Source organism: Malus sylvestris, chromosome 5, assembly GCF_916048215.2.
Source record: "Malus sylvestris chromosome 5, drMalSylv7.2, whole genome shotgun sequence".
NCBI classification, from domain to species: Eukaryota; Viridiplantae; Streptophyta; class Magnoliopsida; order Rosales; family Rosaceae; genus Malus; species Malus sylvestris.
This window is the reverse complement of record NC_062264.1, coordinates 35,223,196-35,239,538: the sequence shown is the minus strand read 5'-3', so window position 1 is coordinate 35,239,538 and position 16,343 is coordinate 35,223,196. Positions and strand designations below refer to the sequence as shown.

The window sequence follows — 16,343 nt, the reverse complement described above, 5'->3', positions numbered from 1 at the left end:
TACTGGACAAAACCCTAGAAGGAGGAGGCATCAGAGATTGATCATTTGGAGCTTCATTACGCGGTACAGCCCCAGAAGACGAAGGCAATAAATGCCTTTGGAACAAACCCACAAATCTCTGATGATCAAGTAAAACCTGACCATCAGATTCCTTCATCTGGTCAAGCTTCCTCTTCATGTTTGTAGCATAGTCATGTGCGAGCCGGTGCAACTATTTATTCTCATGCTTGAGCCCTCTAATCTCCTGTTTGAGACTCATCACTTCAGCCGCCAATGATTCAACTTGGCAGGTTCGAGCAAATAGGCGTTGGGCCATGTTAGACACAGAACCTGCACGCTGAACACTGAGAGCCAGAGAATCCTTAACAGCCAACTCATCAGACCGTTTGGAAAGTAGTCTGTTATCTTTGGGAGTGAGAAGGTTCCTGACCACCGCAGCGGTCATATCATTCTTCATCACGGAATCCCCAACGGTAAGAGGACCAGTAGGGGAGACGAAGGATGGGCGCCATATGTTGTCTGGAGAAGGCGGGGCTGCCTCTTCAACAAGGTTCAAGTCAAAACGACGGTCAGAGGGGCCAGACATTTTCAAAAGTGTTGAAGAGAGAAGAGGTCGGACAAATCAAGATCTTAGAAGTGCAAGAATGGAGCTTCTACTGGTGGATATTCAAGTGTGCTTTGGAACTTAATGTCAGCCCCTATAAAAATCTGCACTCGACGAAGCTTCAGAAATCGAAGAGGCGCCTGCTCAGAAATCGAAGAGGCGTTTGCTTTCTCAAAAGCTGGGCTGCTCAGAGACCACGAGGGTTGATCTTAGAAATCGAAGAGGCGTTTGCTTTCTCAAAAGCTGGGCTGTTCAAAGACCACGAAGGCCGATCTCAGAAATCGAAGAGGCTTGCTTTCTCAAAAGCTGGGCTGCTAAGAGACCACGAAGGCTGATCTCAGAAATCGAAGAGGCACCTACTTTTCCAGCCTTGTCAGCACCTGTCACACGCACACTCAGCTTTGCGGAAATTATGGGCATTCTGTCGAAGATTTCTGGCGAAGTAGAAAGCACATGAATCGTACTGTTCAATCACCCACTTCCCATACGCAACAGTAACTCATGGGTACCACAGATAACTTTGCCAAAGTTCTCTGACAAAGTTGAGACACGTGAAGCTTGCAACTCCCGCTACATCGCTCTGACCAAGAAGGGTAAAAGAATTGCAAAGAAACAACACTAACAAAGTTTAGACACATAAATTTTGAAGGTCTAGCTACCATATTATTACCCACAAGGGTAAAGGAACAGTACCACTGCTGGATAATTGGAAAGTCCCGGTGTGTCAACCTCTGTGCTTCGTGGCAAGGTAGACTAGCAAACATGCCAACCTTTACTCACATTCGAGAAAACACTCCCAACAGGATTGCTTGCTCCAAAATCGAAGAGGCACCGCCCTCCGAATCTCGAGAGCCAGACTCCCAACATGATTACTTTCTCAAAAATCGAAGAAAGGGTAAAGGAACAGTACCACTGCTGGATAATTGGAAAGTCCCTGTGTGTCAACCTTTGTGCTTCGTGGCAAGGTAGACTAGCAAACATGCCCAACCTTTACTCACATTCGAGAAAACACTCCCAACAAGATTGCTTGCTCCAAAATCGAAGAGGCACCGCCCTCCGAATCTCGAGAGCCAGACTCCCAACATGATTACTTTCTCAAAAATCGAAGAGAAGGTAAAGGAACAGTACCACTGCTGGATAATTGGAAAGTCCCTGTGTCAACCTCTGTGCTTCGTGGCAAGGTAGACTAGCAAACATGCCCAACCTTTACTCACATTCGAGAAAACACTCCCAACAAGATTGCTTGCTCCAAAATCGAAGAGGCACCACCCTCCGAATCTCGAGAGCCAGACTCCCAACATGATTACTTTCTCAAAAATCGAAGAGAAGGTAAAGGAACAGTACCACTGCTGGATAATTGGAAAGTCCCTGTGTCAACCTCTGTGCTTTGTGGCAAGGTAGACTAGCAAACATGCCCAACCTTTACTCACATTCGAGAAAACACTCCCAACAAGATTGCTTGCTCCAAAATCGAAGAGGCACCGCCCTCCGAATCTCGAGAGCCAGACTCCCAACATGATTACTTTCTCAAAAATCGAAGAGACACCGCTCTCCGAATCTCGAGAGCCAGACCCCCAGCAGGATTGTTTTCTCAAAAATCGAAGAGGCATCGTTCTCCGAATCTCGAGAGCCAGATCCCCGACAGGATTGCTTGTTCGAAAACCGAAGAGGCACCACTTTCCCAACTTCAAGAGCTGGATCTCCTTGGATAAAGCTTGTCTGTAATCTTCACACGCAACATCAGCTTTCCAGATACCACATACCACTTTTTCAAAGTGCTCTAACAGAGTTAAAACATGTGAAGCTGGCAGCTCCCACTACTATGTTATGACCAAGCAGGGTAAAGGAATAGCATTATTACTTGATGTTAGGGGGACTCCTATATATGTCGACCTCCATCCCTAATGGACAGGCAGACCTGCAAAAATGCTCAACCCTTTCTCTTATCTGAGATGGCACTCCTAACGAAGCCTTTCAAAATATTCAACTTTCTTTCCCCCCGATAATACCTCTGTAAACAAGCTATACTAGAGCAAGAATATCTCATATCATCAGGGTTAAAAGCAAGAGTATCCCATATCATGCTTTTTCCCTGTCTTTTCCTTTGGCCTTGTTCTTACCTGCAAGACAAGGAGAAAGAGAGCAATCAATCAGCACTTGGAATCAAGCTTCCAGCCATGAACTGACTGCCTGGAACCCCTTACATGATTACTTACCTGACATTGCTCTCGAGTACTCATCTTCAACATCTTATGCTTCCAGGGAAGATACCGCATCTGCCTGAGGAACAGATAGGGCAAGTGAGAAGGATACAAGGAAGCATGTGGAGACAAGCGTAACAGCACACGTGCCGATACATCCACTACTCTGTCAAAAGAAAAAGTATCCCATATCAGCAGGGTCGAACGTACTCTAGATTTGATGGACTTGTTTTGACCCTCAAATTCTTCAGTCGGCCTTATACTCTGGAGGAAACCAGAAAACCCTCCAGCCCGGTTCAAGAATAAGCCTGTGGAAAGTTACTTCTTCAAAAGCAAAAGTATCCCATATCATCTATTCTCATTTTTCTTCTCTTTATCCTTCATGCTGCCTGCAAGATAGGGAGAATGTGAACAATCAGCCGGAGCTCTGATTGCTTACCTTGTCTGTCACCTCTTTCAGCAGATCCCCTAGCCCGGCGACTTGGGGGACTCCTACTACATGGTTTGTATCGCGCTTGACCAAGCCTGAAACTACAAGTAAGCTTCAAGTGAAATTGATACATTACCTTGTGCATCTCCACCAGTTACAGATACCACCCCTGGATGGAGGAAGAGTCCTTCCAGAGAAGATGCCACATCTACCTATGAGACAGATAAGGCAAGTCAAGACGATACCACACTCCGGTACTTAGAAGTTTCGTGGTTACGAGATCATTCTCCCACAATATTTCCTAATGTCATTTGTACTAAATCATTCACTTGTACTCACTAAAGGAGAGCTTGAACCTATGTACTTGTGTAAACCCTTCACAATTAATGAGAACTCTTCTATTCCGTGGACGTAGCCAATCTGGGTGAACCACGTACATCTTGTGTTTGCTTTCCTATCTCTATCCATTTATATACTTATCCACACTAATGACCGGAGCAATCTAGCGAAGATCACAAAAAGTGACCGTTTTCGCTACCTAGGATCTATCTTGCAAGAGAACGGAGAATTAGATGGAGATCTCAACCATAGAATACAAGCTGGATGGATGAAGTGTAAGAGTGCATCCGGCGTGTTGTGTGACCGTCGTAGGCCACTGAAGCTCAAGGGAAAATTTTATACGATGGCAATAAGGCCAGCGATGTTGTATGGCACAGAATGTTGGGCAGTGAAGCATTAACACGTACACAAAATGGGTGTAGCGGAGATGAGGATGCTTCGTGGGATGTATGGGCACACGATAAAGGATAAGATTGGGAATGAGGATATCCGAGGTAAAGTAGGAGTAGCCAAAATTGAAGGAAATATGAGAGAAAATCGGTTCCGGTGGTTTGGACATGTGCAAAGAAGGCCTACTGACGCTCCGGTTCGAAAATGTGACTACGGGACAGAGGTTTAGGGCCGAAGGGGTAGAGGAAGACCTAGGAAAACTTTGAAAGAGACCCTAAGAAAAGACTTGAGTACTTGGATCTAACGGAAGACATGACACAAAACCGAGCGCAATGGCGTTCTAGGATTCATATAGCCGACCCCAATTAGTGGGAAAAGGCTTTGTTGTTGTTGTTGTTGTTGTTGCTATTTCAAGTTTCAAGACCACTAATTCGACTGGATTAGCGAATAGGCATTAAAATAGATAAGACCATGTAATGTTTTGGCATCAAAATCGTTGGTGGGTTTCTCACAGAGAAAGAACTTAATAAGGCTTATTAAACGTGTTTCAGCAGCACTAATCAGGACTTATTAAGTCTTGATAAATGCCATATCACTAGTACTTAATCATAATAGAAGCTTTATAATAAAAATAAAAAAATTGTTTTTCTGTATGGAAATCAAAGTAATAATGTCGTTTTTCAAGTTGGTATTTACGCGTGCATCGCATTCAATGAACTTGCATCGCATTTCTTTGCCTTTTTCTTTTTATTTCAGCATTCCACTTCCACTATAGTACCAAATGTCAGAAAAATTTGTACAAATTAACTAAAAGAGAAAAAAAAAGTTAAGTTGTCACGCAATTCTTAGATCTATTTATCTATTTATATAAAGCGAGCATGACATAAAATAATGGGTAAATTACATAGTAACTCTTCAGGTTTGAGGTCTATAACAACCTCATACAACATCCTTAAAACATTTCACTTTCATACCTCACCTACTATTTTATTTCAAAATAATACCTCCGTTACATTTTCCATTCATTGGTCTATTAAATGCTGACGTGGCTGCCACATTTGTGCTGATGTGGCTGCCACGTGATAAAAAAAATAATTTTTTATACATTAAAAATATTATAATATTAACCTTATTAAAAAAAAACCCCGAAAAACCCAAACCCAGAAATCCTTTCCCGAGTCTCTCTCGGATCTCTCACTCTCTCAGGTCACTTTTCTCTCTCACTCTTTCACTCTCTATCTCTTTCTCAGACTCTCTCCCCGACAGTACACCCACGCACGCACCCATCCTCACACCTACACCACCACCACCGTGGACTCTCTCTCTCTCTCACTCTCCCTCGTCTCTGTGGAGTTAGGTGAAGCCCATAAATCGAGAACTAGCTCCGGCGAACCCTGTGAGTTTCGAGCCAGATCCCGGGGGACTTCGGCCATCCCACAACTAGTCTAAGGTACAAAACCTTTCCCCTTGACATTATGCTCTTTTTCGTATGTAGATCGTAGGGAAAAGCCCTTTTCTCTCCAGCCGATGCCCTCTATCTTGCCCAAAACCCTAGATCTGCAACCTCCTTAGCCGCCGGTCCCTTGCTACGGCTTGGTGCCGGCGGAAGCCCTTCTCTCCTCCCTTCTAGCTCATCTTTCCTTCCCATCCTCCCCTAGCCTTCATACCCCTGCCATTCCGTTTTCTCCTCCTTCACGAGTTCTTTTCTCCTCTCCTTTTCCTACAAATGTATCATTCCATTCACAGTATTCATGAAGCAAAACGTATGAAAACAAGAAAAACAAAGGATGCAGCTAACTTTAAGTAATGCTAACGAGGAAAAGAAAAAAGAAAACCCAAAAATCTCAACTTCCTCCCCCAATATCCCAATTCGATTTTAGAGATAATGTTAATGAGAAAAAGAAAAATGAAAACCCAAAAAGCTCTTAATGGAAAATGGAACTATTTTTCTTTTTCTTCACAAATTTTGGCTTTCCCGAGGTCTTTTTTTTTCTCTCTTCCCTTCACAGATTCTCTTCCCCCACCTCCCTCCCCCCCCCCCCCGGCGGCCATTTTGTGGGTTGCCATGGTTGTGGATGCAAATTTCTTCCTCTTTGATCTTGGATAATTTTGCACCTACGAAACAATTAACACCTTAGGTTAAGACCAAGAGCCTCACGTGCTCACGATCAATGGGGGGGCTTTGGCCGAAGAACCTCCGATGCCAAAGTTAGAATTTAGAGAGAAAGAGTGTGTAGATAATTTTGGGATTTTTGCCAAAGTGTTGGCCTTAGTTTTTGGTGAAAATAGGAGCCTATTTATAGGGATAGGGTTCTTGATTTAATATGATTTTGGGAGTTATGTGATTAATTGACTAATTAATTTGGCAAAAGGATTATTACCAAATGAATTAGCTAATTAATGGGATGAATAAGCAAAGTATGGCCAATTCGTTTTCTAGCAATAGATGGCTGGCCATTTAGTGCATATTTGGGGATATTTTGTGGTAATTGGGATTTTATGAAATAATTAGCTAACAATTCCCTATTTATCTTAGCTAATTATTATCATAAAAAGGAAAGATATGGTAGAAAAGGTAGGAAATAAAAGGAGATGGCCGGTTCCTTTGGGGGAGTGGGTAACTGGCCAAAAGAGGCATTTTTTGGGTGTGATTGGTGATTTAATTGGTTGATTAATGAATTTCATTAATTAGCCAATTAATCTCTATTTATATGGAACAATTTATAGGTTATGAAGTAATTACCTAAAATGAGGATGGATGAGATAATTTGGAATTGGTTACCTTTTTTGGAGCATTTTTGAATTGGTTGAGGATGATTGTCTACTGCTCGTGCGTAGAAATTTGGTACACCTTAAGGGTATTTTTGTCCTTTTACCTAAAAATCCACGTGTTACCTTGTGATTATTTTTGGCTCCACAAATGCCCCCACACCTGTTGGGCTGCTTGTAGAAAAGGGCAGCAGGTGTAGAGATCTTCTTGCTTTAGGAAACTTAAGACTGCTTCCTATTTTGATGTAGATTCTCTCTTTAATAGGAAATTAGATCCTTCTAGGAAAGGGAAATAAATTTCTCTCAAAGCCTATTTAAGTCCACCTTAAGTGGGTTATTAAATCAACTTTGGAGAGCGATTTATTCTACCCTACAAGAGAGAGATAACTTAGAGGATATTTGTTCCCCCTCCTCTAGCAATCTTCTACATCTTGCCCGTGCAAAAGACCATCTTTCGTTGATTTCTTTGTCTTTTTCGTGCCGCACTGAGGTAAGAAAAAATTAATTTTCCATGTCTTCTTCTTGGATGGTGCTACCACGGGGCAGCCGTCGGGGTGGTGCAGCATGTCGGCTGGCATGGGCCAGGAGTCGGCTCGACATAGGCCGAGGAGGTATTGTGGCAGGGACCACTGCTTTAAGCTGCTTGACTTGGCTAGAACCAAGGGCAGCTTGTGTGGCTAGGGTCGCGGATTGTGGCGATGGGGCGCAGTGCTAGGCGAGTCACATGGCTCATGTCCTTTTAGGTTTTTGAACATGACGCAAGCTAGGCCGGTGATTGAGAGAAATGAAGAGGTTGCGAACCTCATGAGCTGCTAGAATGTTGGGTTGAACTCCCCTGCTAGGTACCACGAATAGCGTTGGCTACTTTAACTCTTTTTCGTCAGGAGAAACGTGGGCTGCTCCTAAAAGAGGAGGTGAATAAGATCAAGGCAGATGCATTGGCTTGTCCAATCACTGTTGTGGATCCTGCTATAAATGAAGGTGGGAAAATGGATCTTCCTTGCCTGCTCAAGAGATGCCGGTTGAGAAAAAAAAAATGAAAGACTTCTTTCGCTGCTCGCGCGGGTTCATCAACTGCCTCCAGGCTTGTGATTGACTTGACTTTTTCCAAGGGGATGAAAAATGAGGCTGCTAGATCTGAGCATGTGGCGCCTGCCATGTCAAGAATGGCTAGTATGATTGCTGATATGATTGTTCGGCATAAAGGTCCTGTCATGCCCCTAGTGCCGAATTTTATACCAAGACGTCTGTTGGGAGCTAAGTTTAGTTCACCTTCGGAGAGGCTTGCTATTATGAAAAGCGATAAGGAGGACTCTGCTGCTAATGTGGCACCAAGGCCAATTCCTTATGCTGCTGAGACTGATTCGCCTGCTGGGAATGAGGAGACTGCTCGCGTAGGCAGCTGTGAGAAATCCACTAAGCCTGCTTCAAGGGAGGCTGCTGAGATTTATGTGCTTTTGAAACCAGATCTCTTGAAAACATGAACGCTTGTGCTAAGTTTGTTGATGGCGTCAGAAAGGTTGTTTGCCCAAACTCGTTTGCGAAGCATACGACCCAATATAGAAGGACTGCTCTGCTTGCTATGATGCAGATATAGCAAGGCTGCTAAGGAAATGGCAAATACTATGGAAGATTCTGAGCTCGTTGCTTTGAAAGGGTCTAATATTTCTGCCCCCACTTCTTTGTAGCTTGAGACCGCTTGCCAAGAGATCGTTGACTTGAAGACTAAACTTGACGTGATCCAAGTTAAGCATGAAAGTATAGAAAATGAGATTAAATGTTACAATACCTTAGATTCAAGATCTTGAGTTTGCAGTTTCTAAGCTTCGTTTCGCTGCTTATGCAAATGATGAAAAGTTGATTGCTGCTTATGCTAAGAAGGGAGTGGATGAGCTGCAGCGCGTCCGTGTTAGTCTGCTTGAGAAGAAATGAGCAGCTGAAGGGTGAGAATGATGGGCTTGAGGTTTCAAGACCTTCTCTATTTCTCTGGAAGACTTGCTTGCTTTTACTTTTGAGGCTTCCATTGGTGAAGTAGTTGGAGAAGTTAGTGCCGAGGCTGGGGCAGCCGGGGGTGAAGCGCCGGATGATGCCGCTGCTAAGAGCGTTACGGCTGCTGAAGGTGTGGCGACCGAGTAGTCATGGGATGTCCAAGTTGCTGTAGTTTAGTATTCTAGGTAGCCTTTATGATTTTCTTTGTTTTTCCTTGTAGCTCTTGTTTTGCTTGAACTTCTTCGGCCTTTGCTAGTTGTTTATAAATATGTTTTCCTTCGCTTTTCTTCATCTTCGCTTCTTTTGTTCATGCCTTAACCTTTAGACTTGATAGACCAGTGGCAGGCATGCTATTTTTTTATAAGCAGACAAGCCCGCGTAGTCTATGCAGCCGTAGGTGTTGGTGTAGAACTTTGCAAGGTTATTAGCCATAGGGTTGGCAACCGGATACCTTACTTACAGAAGCAGACAAGTCCGCGTAACCACTAGGCTGTTAACCTTGGCTTTCTCCAATTCCGTAGGTTGCGTAGCAAGTATCACAACACTTTAGGACTTGGTGTAGGTTGTTCCGCGCTTGGCAGAGGTGAAGCTTATCGACTACATAGCATGTCGGCAGTGGATAAAATTTCGTATATGTGCGCTAGCTTGTTTAACCTTTCACAAGAATGTGAGGTTATATAAGTCTAGCGCAGTTTTATTGCTCGAAGGGCAAGCCGTAGGCAGTCTTCCAGAATCCGTAGGCTACCTTAGCGTACTCGGTAGCAGCTTTAGGGTTCCAGGGCAGCCGTCTGTAAGGCGTACTACATAATGCGTCCTCTCCGTCTCTGGGGTCCGGTTCCCTACGGATTAGGCCAAGAGACCCAAAATCCTTCAGTTAGCTAAGCCTTGAAAAAAACCATTGTAGCTACTTCTAGGAATCCCGGCGCAAGCCATCGTGCATCTAGTTATACTAGGGCAGCCAGGCTCATCCACGTCTGGATATTCGGAGTGTAAAGTTTATCCTCCCGTCTTGGAGAGCTGACCTATATGGGTGTCGGGGAATTGGTTTACCCTTTTGCACTGGAGAGCAATTAGTTTACCCTCTCACACTGGAGAGCATGGTTGGTCCCTCGGGGGGCGCAATTCCTGCGATGAGTCCCTAAGTAGGGCGCAGTCTTCTTTTGAAGTGCAGGAGTGATCAGTTGTTGTAAGCATGTAGCCGAGCCAAGTTGTGATTACTTATGAATTCCTCATTAAAAAAATGAGTGAAACGAACAAGAACTTAGCTGTAAGGTAGGAACTGCATAACAACTGGATAATCCTCGGCTTGTGAGGTGGTACCCGTCGAGCTTCTTGAGTCTTCGGGTTTTGTTGTAGCTGGGGAGGAGTTGCTGCTGGTAGGTTACTATTCAAGTGATGGTCTACTCACGCTTCTCCTCTGCCAGATCTAAACTTGTGGTCATCTCCTTACCATTCGGTTGTTCGTCTTTTGGTGGTGCGATATGCCCATAGACAACCGAAGAGTTCGTTTAGCCATTTTCCTTTCTTATTGGTCAGGGATTTCTTGAGGCAGTCGAGGATCGTCTTGTTGGATACTCCGGCCTACCCATTGCCTTGTGGATATCTCGGTGTGGACATGTGCTACTAGATGCCATATTCTTAAGGCACTTTTGTACTAACTCCTTAGCATCTTGGTGCATGGTAGGCCAATAGTAGCCTGCGTTAAGAGCCTTCTATACTAAGGATTGGCCTCCAAAGTGGTTTCCATATACACCTTCGTGGATTTGATCTTAGAACTTTCAAGTTGTCGGGAGGCGCTAGGCAGCGGATATGTGATCCGGTGTGGGATCTTTGGATGAAAATGCTATGACACTTGGGTTGTTGGCTCCATCTCTATGCTTGGCTTGTCAAGATATTCCACCAGAATAGAGCGTTTTGAGTTGGTGATCGAGTGCGGAGCCTAGGCCGACTAGTACGTTTGCATGGGCATTGTCTGCCCGGGGAACTTGAGTGAGAGTTTAAGTCTGAAATGCCTCAAGCTGCTTGCGTACTTTCTTTAGGTATTACGTCATTGACATGCAAATGCCAGAAATCTCCATTGAGGGAGCAGGTGCTGCTAAAGTGTGCTCGGCTGCCTTCGGGGAGCAATTGGGCCACTCTGTTGTGTTGTCAAGGCTAGGTGTGAATGCGTGGTACGGAGCCGTGGGGCTGGGGCCATGTTACATGTAGCAGGAAATGCTCAATTTTCGGTATTGGACCACTCTAGAGCTGAATAATGGAGCAAAGGTTGGCTAGGGCCGTGTCACGCGTAGCAGGAGGTAGTGCTCAACTGTCGGTACATGTTGCTTTTATGTAGAATCTTCTGGGGCGACGAGGAAAAAACTTGCTTTTAAATGTTCCTTCCAGTGTTCGTCTACCCTTGGCATGTCTTTTGGGCCTAGTTGTTGCGTTCGTCAGGATTCGGTGGAATAGTGCATCATGATGATGACTGCGTGCGTTTGAGGGTAAAACTTAAGCTTTTAGGTTACAACAACTATCGCTAAAGTTAGCTTTTGAATTTCTGATAACATCAATGAGAGCTTTTAAACTGTGGAATACAACTGATAACATCGAGGAGAGCTTTTAAACTGTGGAATATAGGTAGTCGGGCCCCCAGCTCTTCTTGTATGATGGTAGAGCTTATTTATGCTTCAAATGCGACTACTCATCCAGTCAGACTTTGAATCTCCTTTAGAGTAGTGGGGAACTTCATATTCAAGATTGCTTGGATTTTCCTTAAATGGGCATCGGCGAACTTCGTCCCAAAGTGCATGCTTCTCTGCCAGAGCGAAAGAGTATTACCTTTTTGCGTTGGTAATGGATGAGTTAACAGGACATATTCAAGATGATATTCCTTGGTGTATGCTTTTCGCAGACGATATAGTGTTGATAGATGAAACTCAGGAAGGGGTAAATGCAAAGCTTAACCTTTGGAGAGAAGTGTTGGAATCTAAAGGTCTTCGCCTAAGCCGATCAAAGACAGAATATATGGAGTGCAAGTTCAGTGCAAATGGAGGCCAAAACGAGTTAGGGGTGAGGATCGGAGATCAAGAAATACCAAAGAGCGACCGTTTTCGTTACCTAGGATCTATCTTGCAAAAGAACGGAGAATTAGATGGAGATCTCAACCATAGAATACAAGCTGGATGGATGAAGTGGAAGAGTGCATCCGGCGTGTTGTGTGACCGCCGTATGCCACTGAAGCTCAAGGGAAAATTTTATAGGACGGCAATAAGGCCAGCGATGCTGTATGGCATAGAATGTTGGGCGGTGAAGCATCAACACATACACAAAATGGGTGTAGCGGAGATGAGGATGCTTCGTTGGATGTGTGGGCACACGAGAAAGGATAAGATTAAGAATGAGGATATCCGGGGTAAAGTAGGAGTAGCCGAAATTGAAGGCAAGATGAGAGAAAATCGGTTACGGTGGTTTGGACATGTGCAACGAAGGCCTACTGACGCTCCGATTAGAAGATGCGACTATGGGACAGAGGTTCAGGGCCGAAGGGGTAGAGGAAGACCTAGGAAAACTTTGGAAGAGACTCTAAGAAAAGACTTAGAGTACTTGGATCTAACGAAGGACATGACACAGGACCGAGCACAATGGCGTTCTAAGATTCATATAGCCGATCCCACTCAGTGACTTGGATTTTCCAAGTCTCCAATCGAGAAGTTTTCCTCACTCGGGAAATTAAAGGAACACTACCCCAACCTACATGCTCCACTCAGAAAGCTTCAACATACAAGCTTCAACAAAAGAAAATTCAAAGAACTTAGCGAAGAAGGTTTTGGTGTATTTAACACAATACGTTGAAATGAAGGAAAACTTATTTATTGATATCCCCGATAAGCTACAAATGTGTACATATACATGAGTCAAAATAAACAAACAAGAGGGAGCCTTCACAAGGGTTGCTTAGGAGAAGTCTCAGCAGTCGGTAGAGCCCCAGAAAGAGAAGGCACCGGAAGGGGATCATTCGGAACCTCAGTACTGGACAGAACCCTAGAAGGAGGAGGCATCAGAGGTTGATTATTTGGAGCTTCATTACGCGGTACAGCCCCAGAAGACGAAGGCAATAAATGCCTTTGGAACAAACCCACAAATCTCTGATGATCAAGTAAAACCTGACCATCAGTTTCCTTCATCTGGTCAAGCTTCCTCTTCATGTTTGTAGCATAGTCATGTGCGAGCCGGTGCAACTGTTTATTCTCATGCTTGAGCCCTCTAATCTCCTGTTTGAGACTCATCACCTCAGCCGCCAATGATTCAACTTGGCGGGTTCGAGCAAATAGGCGTTGGGCCATATTAGACACAGAACCTGCACACTGAACACTGAGAGCCAGCGAATCCTTAACAGCTAACTCATCAGACCGTTTGGAAAGTAGTCTGTTATCTTTGGGAGTGAGAAGGTTCCTGGCCACCACCGCAGCAGTCATATCATTCTTCATCACGGAATCCCCAACGGTAAGAGGACCAGTAGGGGAGACGAAGGATGGGCGCCATATGTTGTCTGGAGAAGGCGGGGCTGCCTCTTCAACAAGGTTCAAGTCAAAACGACGGTCGGAGGGGCCAGACATTTTCAAAGGTGTTGAAGAGAGAAGAGGTTGGACAAATCAAGATCTTAGAAGTGCAAGAATGGAGCTTCTACTGGTGGAGATTCAAGTGTGCTTTGGAACTTAATGCCAGCCCTTATAAAAATCTGCACTCGACGGATCTTCAGAAATCGAAGAGGCGCCTGCTCAGAAATCGAAGAGGCGTTTGCTTTCTCAAAAGCTGGGCTGCTTAGAGACCACGAGGGTTGATCTCAGAAATCGAAGAGGCGTTTGCTTTCTCAAAAGTTAGGCTGCTCAAAGACCACGAAGGCCGATCTCAGAAATCGAAGAGGCGCTCGCTTTCTCAAAAGCTGGGCTCCTCAGAGACCACGAGGGCCGATCTCAGAAATCGAAGAGGCACCTACTTTTCCAGCCTTGTTAGCACCTGTCACACGCACACTCAGCTTTGCGGAAATTATGGCCATTCTGTCGAAGACTTCTGAGGAAGTAGAAAACACATGAATCTTACTGTTCAATCACCCACTTCCCACACGCAACACTAGCTCATGGGTACCACAGATAACTTTGCCAAAGTTCTCTTCCAAAATTGAGCACGTAAAGCTTGCAGCTCCCACTACATCGCTCTGACCAAGAAAGGTAAAAGAATAGCAAAGAAACAGCACTAACAAAGTTTAGACCCATAAATTTTGAAGGTCTAGCTACCATATTATTACCCACAAGGGTAAAGGAACAGTACCACTGCTGGATAATTGGAAAGTCCCTGTGTGTCAACCTCTGTGCTTCGTGGCAAGGTAGACTAGTAAACATGCCCAACCTTTACTCACACTCGAGAAAACACTACCAATAAGATTGCTTGCTCCAAAATCGAAGAGGCACCATCCTCCGAATCTCGAGAGCCAGACTCCCAACATGACTACTTTCTCAAAAATCGAAGAGAGGGTAAAGGAACAGTACCATTGCTGGATAATTGGAAAATCCCTGTGTGTCAACCTCTGTGCTTCGTGGCAAGGTAGACTAGCAAACATGCCCAACCTTTACTCACATTCGAGAAAACACTCCCAACAAGATTGCTTGCTCCAAAATCGAAGAGGCACCGCCCTCCGAATCTCGAGAGCCAGACTCCCAACATGATTACTTTCTCAAAAATCGAAGTGACATTGCTCCCCGAATCTCGAGAGCCAGACCCCCATCATGATTGCTTTCTTAAAAATCGAAGATGCATCGTTCTCCGAATCAATCGAAGAGACGCTCGCTTTCTCAAAAGCTGGGCTGCTCAGAGACCACGAGGGCCGATCTCAGAAATCGAAGAGGCACCTACTTTTCTAGCCTTGTCAGCACCTGTCACACGCACACTCAGCTTTGTGATGCGAGAATTACTTGACACACAAATTAAACCCTCTTTTTGACAATTGTAGTATAGATGTAAGTAGGGTATCGTTCTAGGCCGGGGATTAGGAGGGATTGCTAATCTATTCTAAATTAATTTAAAAATATTAAATAAGACTCAAGGACATAAAATTAGGCTAAAAACTCTAATAACTCGAAACACACTTAAAATGACTCAAAATAATGAAAACAATTAAATTAAACACTAGGAACTGAAATGGACGGAAATTGAATTAAAAGACTAAAAACAATGAAAACTAACTAAATAAAATAATTTAATAATGGGAGGGTTTGATTTTGATGAAAAGTAAATTAAACTTAAATAAATTACAGAATTTACAAAAACATGAAATTAAAATGAAAAGATAAATGACGGACTAGCTAGAGGGTTCTTCTCCACACATGACACATATGCAACCTAAATTGATTTTCAGTTGTTCTTTCAATAAATTGTGAATCTCAATACTCCAGATTAACCGTGAACAGCACTTTTTTAATCTTCAAGTTTTCCTTAAGTTATTGAATTGGACGGAAAAACGCATACAACAATTCAAAACATTCTTCAAAAGTCCCCTACGTGAAAAGCACAATAGCGATACAATCAAAGATCATTAAACTTTGTGAAAACTATAAGCATTGACGAGACATTCGTAACTATGAAAAGCATGATACTCTTGCCAAGAATTTACTTAACGTGATTGTGACTAGCAACCTTTACTACTTGTGAAAATAAGTTCATAACGATTAGGTGAAATTCACTTATATTCTAGCATCAAATTCATGCATGTAAATTAAGCGTGCACTCTCAACCAACATACACAAATCAGTTTTTATACGAACGGATAAGTAAATTGAAAACACAACTTATGAAATCACAACCGAAGGTAATCAATTCATATTACAAATATATTCATGGTTTCGAATTAACCTCTAGCCAAAATAAAATTAATTACACATTATTAAACAGAAATAAAATAGAAGTTTGAAAAGTTTAAACCGAGAGAGAGAACAGCTTGCAGCTTTCTTCACTCCCTGACTTCCCTCTCCCTGCGTTTCTGCGCTGGCAAGCCTTTGTGCTTTTTCTGCTGTCCCGTCTTCTCTTCCCCTGCACGCTGCCAGTCTCTTCTCTTCCCACTCTTCCTGCGCCTCTCCCCTTCTCTCTGCCTATCTCCCTTGCTTGCCTCACCTTTCCTGTCACGCCCTGCACGTTCCTGCGAGCTGCCCAAAGGGCAGCCCCTTTCTTCCGCTCCCCCGACCCCCTTAATCACGCCAGCCCAAAAGCAGGTTTCTGCTCTCCCCCTGCTCAAGCTGCCAAATGGCAGCTTTCCTCCGGACTCTCCCCTTTTTTCCTCCCCGCAGCTCTTATTTTATTTTCCTCTTTGTCTCACGCTGCCCCCCTGCTCAGCTCTCTCCTCAAGCTTTACTTTTCACATCCTCTGGATCCAAGAAAAGAATCATGGGGCTCGTCGCAAGTGGCGAGAGCTGGACCCAGCGGCTGACCTCTTAGCTGTCAAAGGCAGCTCCCAATCCTCTTCCCTCCTTCCATCTGACAGTCCTTTTTCTTTATTTTATTATTCTTTTATTTTGCCATCCCCACTTCTCTTGGCTGTCCCGTTTGCTTTCTCTGTTTTCCAGTCCTCCCCGCATCTACTCCTCTTTTG

General features: G+C 44.1%; 1 long non-coding RNA gene and 1 pseudogene across 2 annotated transcripts; one reads left to right on the top strand and one right to left on the bottom strand.

Moving 5' to 3' along the window:
• The window catches only part of LOC126624542 (putative alpha-xylosidase 2), a 65,935-nt pseudogene extending 58,415 nt beyond the window's left edge, over positions 1-7,520 (top strand).
• LOC126624557 (uncharacterized) lies at positions 940-14,653 on the bottom strand. Of its 2 annotated transcripts, none has more exons than XR_007624143.1 (3): positions 14,111-14,653; positions 1,767-1,808; positions 940-1,550 (listed from the first exon to the last, which is right to left on the bottom strand). It is a non-coding gene; the product is annotated as an uncharacterized LOC126624557 (long non-coding RNA). The 2 variants fall into 2 exon arrangements; XR_007624144.1 differs by lacking the exon at positions 1,767-1,808 and adding an exon at positions 1,551-1,592 and having other exon boundaries at positions 940-1,333.
• Between the last annotated feature and the right edge of the window lie 1,690 nt (positions 14,654-16,343).